This window comes from Nannospalax galili, unplaced genomic scaffold (assembly GCF_000622305.1).
Source record: "Nannospalax galili isolate Female #2095 unplaced genomic scaffold, S.galili_v1.0 scaffold206, whole genome shotgun sequence".
Taxonomy (NCBI): domain Eukaryota; kingdom Metazoa; phylum Chordata; class Mammalia; order Rodentia; family Spalacidae; genus Nannospalax; species Nannospalax galili.
In genome coordinates, this window is record NW_008358101.1 from 4,828,531 (window position 1) to 4,833,934 (window position 5,404).

Below are 5,404 nucleotides of genomic sequence, written 5' to 3' on the forward strand. Positions count from 1 at the left end.
CACATTAAGAAAAATGCTGTTCAATTAATGACTATTTTCGGAAGAAATCCATTGATTTTTTTTCCTCTCAGGCATTAAAATATTGCATATAGTAATTCTACCAAAATTCACTTACTTATCCTATTATCTTACCTACTTTGTTAAATCTCATAGGAAATGATCTTTACCTCTATTTGGATAGTGAACTTATTATGCAGGACGACTTGTCTACTTACACCATCTCATTTTGGAGATTTGAGGTCAAGTTTTACTTTAGTTAACACAGACTCCTTGCATTGATCTCTTCCCTCATACTCTCATAAATAAAGTTTTATGTTTTTAGGGAGGAAAGCATATGAATGATGCATACAGTTTTATAAGAGGCACAGTATAGTTCAATAAATAAACATAATTAGAGTTTAGTCCAGCAGAAAAAGGCCTCCTAGGAAGTAGGAGTGACTAGTCATGATTCTTTGGAGAAACTCTCTCTGCATGAAGCACATTCCTAATGTAGGTGTTAGGTCACCCAGGGTCCCTGTTGATGCAGTATGTCCTGTCTCTTAACTATAGGGTCAGTCAAGGGCTTGTCTTTAACTCCTTTCTCCTCTGGACTGAATTTGGACTTCTGGCTTCATGAAAACATGTTTATATGCATAGTTACATGTAAAATATATTTATTCCTTATAAAAGGCAAAAAGGAGAAATTTTCTAAAGTTAAAAGTGCCCACATAAATTAGACCCTTATTTCCAAAAGCAGTTCATTTATGTAAACCTTATCTTTGAATAACTCTGAATTAGACACTAACATCATGTTTAACTTCAATTAAACATGGCAAAAGCTTCACAACCTTCTCTAGTCACTCAGCCATTCACTTCAAATGCTTTCAGGTCAAATTTGAAATAGAAATACTTTGTGAGCAATCTTGTGCTATTTGCTGCTGAGGCCTACAGTGAATGCAAATAAACACTAAACCTACTCAATCTAAAAAAAAAAAAAACATAAAATGCTATGAATTATTACTTTCCTTCCTAGATGGCCAAGAGAGTTGCATGATTAATCTTGTTCTATATAATATAGCTAAACTCTCTCTTCTATCCAACAAAAACATAATGTTCCAAGTTTAAGAAATCCATGTGGTCTGAGCTGAATTTTTGTCTGATTGAGTCGGCATGGATCTTGTGCACGCTGTCAGCCCCCAAACCTAATCTTGAAACTATTGGCAACTGATTACTGCTGGGTGAAGGAGAGTAGATCTTCTTTAGGGAGTGACTCTACATAGGCTGACTAGACTCCAGTGGATGATCTTGCACCAAAGGACATCTAGGTGCAAATACTTCATGGGAAAGGACTGCATGCATATAGACAGAATGCATGAAATCTGGTAGGGTGGGGGGCTATGGGAGTGTGAAGATAGGGGAATGGGTCTAAATTTGATTGATATCTATTATGTGAAATGCACAAAAACTCAATAAAATATTTTTAAATGTTCAACAACAACAAAAAAAGAAATTCATGTAGTCACAGAAATTGGAAATTTATCTAAGACTATCAGCCATTTTTGAAAAGGAAGAAGAGAAAGCATTTAATTAGAATTTTGTATTAATTTTTAATCATGGCAGAGACAGTTGTCACAATGACTAGTTGAAAAATTGTGTTTTGATGAATGTAGCAGAGAATAATTTGGAAGACTGGTTCTCCTAGCATCACTTGTAACACAAATGGATTCAGTAAAGCACTACTACACATATAAGTGTAGGAACAAATCTTAAAGGTTCTTTCAACTCCAAACATTATCTTTAAGTATAGAATTTATCTACATATTCTTTATGTTATATATAGGAGTTAGAACTAGACACAGTCAAGTGACTATAGATAATGATAAAGTTTTGCATATTTCAATATAGCTAGAGAGGATTTTGAGTGTTCTCACAACAAAATAATGATGTTTGAAATGATAAATATTAACTTTATGTTGATTGAAACATTATATAATATATACCAGGTTCAAACATTGCCTGTATCTTATAAATATGTACATTTATTATGTCTTATGAACATTTTAAATGTTGACATTATTAATACTCTTTATCAAGTAATTCAGTAAATGCCTATAGGAAACAATTTACATGCATATGGTTGCTCCCCAGTTGAGAGAAGAATTCTGTGGAAGAATTCTTCGAAAGATGAAATTCTAAAGTTTAGTTCTCCTTTCTTAATATCTTAAATAAAGAATCCACTAAACATTCTCAGGGCTTTTTTTTTTTCCTTCAAATTTTTTTTTACAGGAAGACCAGTGAATAGCTGTACCAGTCAATTATGGATGTGCTAAATAAAAATATACCTATTAACAGAGAACAGCAGTTCAGTCACTCAGCAAACATGCTGTGCAGCAACCCTGCTGATCCCTCAGTATTAATTCTTTTAAATATGCTCCACTGTTAAAACTCCCAGAACAATACTTAATAAATAATGAAAGGCAAAAGACTTTTTGTGGAGCAATTATCCACCAGTCAATTATGGATGTGCTAAATAAAAATATACCTATTAACAGAGAACAGCAGTTCAGTCACTCAGCAAACATGCTGTGCAGCAACCCTGCTGATCCCTCAGTATTAATTCTTTTAAATATGCTCCACTGTTAAAACTCCCAGAACAATACTTAATAAATAATGAAAGGCAAAAGACTTTTTGTGGAGCAATTATCCTATCTGATAGAGTAGCCTAATTAATATTTTTAGAGAGCTACATAGAAGATTAGTAGTTTATATTCTGAAAATATTTTAGAATAAAGTACCTGCATCATGTTATTTCAAAATATAAGTGTATATGAATTGAACCTAATAGGAAAGGGAAAAATTTACTTATGTATATGAAGAAAATATATGTTCACAGTTAAAATGTTTTTGTATGTTAGCTGGGCATGGTGATGTACTAAGGAGGCAGAGGCAGGGGGATCTCTGAGATTGACACCAGTTTGGTCTATAGAGAGTTCCAGGCCAGCTGGGGTTATGGCAAAGCTCTGTCTAAAACAACAGCAGGTGTTTTTGTATGATTAGGTACTATTTTTAAGTTTTCATGAAGTATTTTCTCAGTGATCATTTTACTAAATATCTAATGAAATAGTTGGATCCAAGATTCTCCCTATACAATATAGTGTTATATTTGCTGTGAGGTTTGTATTTTGATATGATTGTTTTCAAACTGAACCAGGATCTATGAAGGAAAACCAGATACAATATCTCAAATAATTATAATTAAGCATTTTCTTCACATAAGGACATGGAAAAATTTACATTGTTTATCTTTTTATTTAGATAGGTCTTTCCTTTACTCTTCCCCTAATATGTACTCCACTGTTCTTCAAGGTACAACTTTTATTTTGCTATTGGTTTTCTTCCATTTTTAAAAGTAGGATATTTCAAAGCCAGTGAGATGACTTAACCTGTGGCCAGGCCAAATGACCTGAGTTCAAATCTCAGGACAAACATGGTGGAAGGAGAAGACTGACTCCTAGAAGAAATTGTCCTCGACCATCATAGACCTATAGACCTTCTATCTCTCTCTCTCTCTCTCTCTGTTTGCCTACACTAAATAAGTAAAAGGGTAAAAAAACATTTAAAAAATTAAATTACAACAATCCAAACTGTTCCTTCCAGTAAAGAACACGAACTCTACTCATCTAAATTAAATATGTAGCACTCTCAGTGTTCTACTTTTATCCTTCTTAAGAATGATTCCTCACAGTTAATTGTTATAGAACCACAACAGGTATGATGGTATAATCATATAATCCTATAATCCTACCCTTCAGGAGGCTGAGGCAGACAGTAGTATTGAGAGTTTGAAGCCAGCCTAGGCTATGGAATGAGACCCTAAATCAAAAAATATACCCGTGTCTCCTGAAAACCATATACTTCCCAGAGGAGATGGTTACGCATGGGCAGTCTCACTGAGCCCTAGGTGTGGCCTGTTGACAACAACAAAGGCTGTGGTAGCCAAGTCCTTGGTTTTTGAGCCTTGCCTCATCTCTGACTATAGGAGAGCTTTGCAGGGGCTGCTCTGGTCGGAGGGTCCTTTAAAGGAGCTGACACAGCAGCATACAGCCTCTCCTTATACTCAGAAATTCACAAGTCTGCAGGCTGGCTAGTTCAGAAGCTGCTGTGGAAATTGTACAGCATGCCATTACATTTTTGGAAGCCAGTTTGGCAATGTCAACTAAATAAGAAATATATTTTCATTGATCGAGCAATTCTACTTCTAAGAACTTACCTTAAGGAAATTATATCCAAGAGAAATAAATAGTATATCCAAGCATCCATCAAGCCAAGGACAGAAGAAGTAGATGTAAACAAACCTTTCCATTTAATACTTGTTTGTTTCCGTTTTCTGGGGAAACCACAGTACTTCTGAATATGGGAGGAGTGGGAAGACATAGGAAAATAGAATCATGGTTTGTTCTGTTGTTTTATTTGTTTTGTTTTCCAAACAGGGTCTCCCTGTAGCCTTAGCTGGTGTGGAACTCATGTAGACCAGACACCAGACTGGCCTCCATTCAGCTGCATGTCTTTTAAATACATTTTAATGTAAATATTAACAAGTGAAACAATAAAAACCATCTAAGTTGTATGTAAATTCCATTGTCGTACTAAAATGTGAGGAAAATTAAAGAAATGTGAAGAGATACAGTGTTTTTTCTAGCTATAAGAAATTGTTTGAAAACTGAAAACACTCCAATAATGCAAAATCACATACATTTCTATCATGTACACTAAATTAATAAGGATAAATGAGACAGTAATTTTATATATCTAGGACATGAAACGCATTTACATTCTTAACAGTAAGGAACTAAACACAAATGGGAAAAGACAATTAACTAAATGCTACTGGAAATAACAGGAATACAAAGACAATCACTTTTACAGTAAGGCATTCAGAAAACAATCAGCCTAAGCAATCAGCTTCCTCGAGAAACATGTTCCATATCCTTGAGACCTAAATGTTGAACCACACTGCTCCAATCTGAGACTGCAAAGACGTGAGATTTTACAAGATTCTAAAATTTTTTAGAATGTTCCACTGTAAAAATATTAGATATTCAAATTATCCTTCAGGATAGCAAATTGACACTACTAGTAGTATAAAATAATATAGGAATACATTACTCAAAAAATCTTGGCTTAATTTAGCAATACCTTTTAAAACATAACTTACATTCCTTGATCATTACTATTTTTGAGATTTTAAATTCTATAGCTGTTAGAAATCTAAACTCGAATTTCTAGTCTGTCACCTTAACCATTCTGCCACAAATATAGCTGCCAAACTTGAATTTCTAATTGGTGTTCAATTTCTAAATAAAGCAAATAGATTTATCTTATCTTGGTGAAGTCCCCCACCTACCACGTTAGTATAGGCCTCAAA

At 34.1% G+C, this 5,404-nt stretch overlaps 1 protein-coding gene across 1 annotated transcript in view; it reads left to right on the forward strand.

Annotated features, from left to right (window-relative positions):
• Adgrb3 (adhesion G protein-coupled receptor B3) overlaps window positions 1–5,404 on the forward strand; it is a gene marked incomplete in the record, with an annotated part of 857,756 nt that overhangs the window by 444,075 nt on the left and 408,277 nt on the right.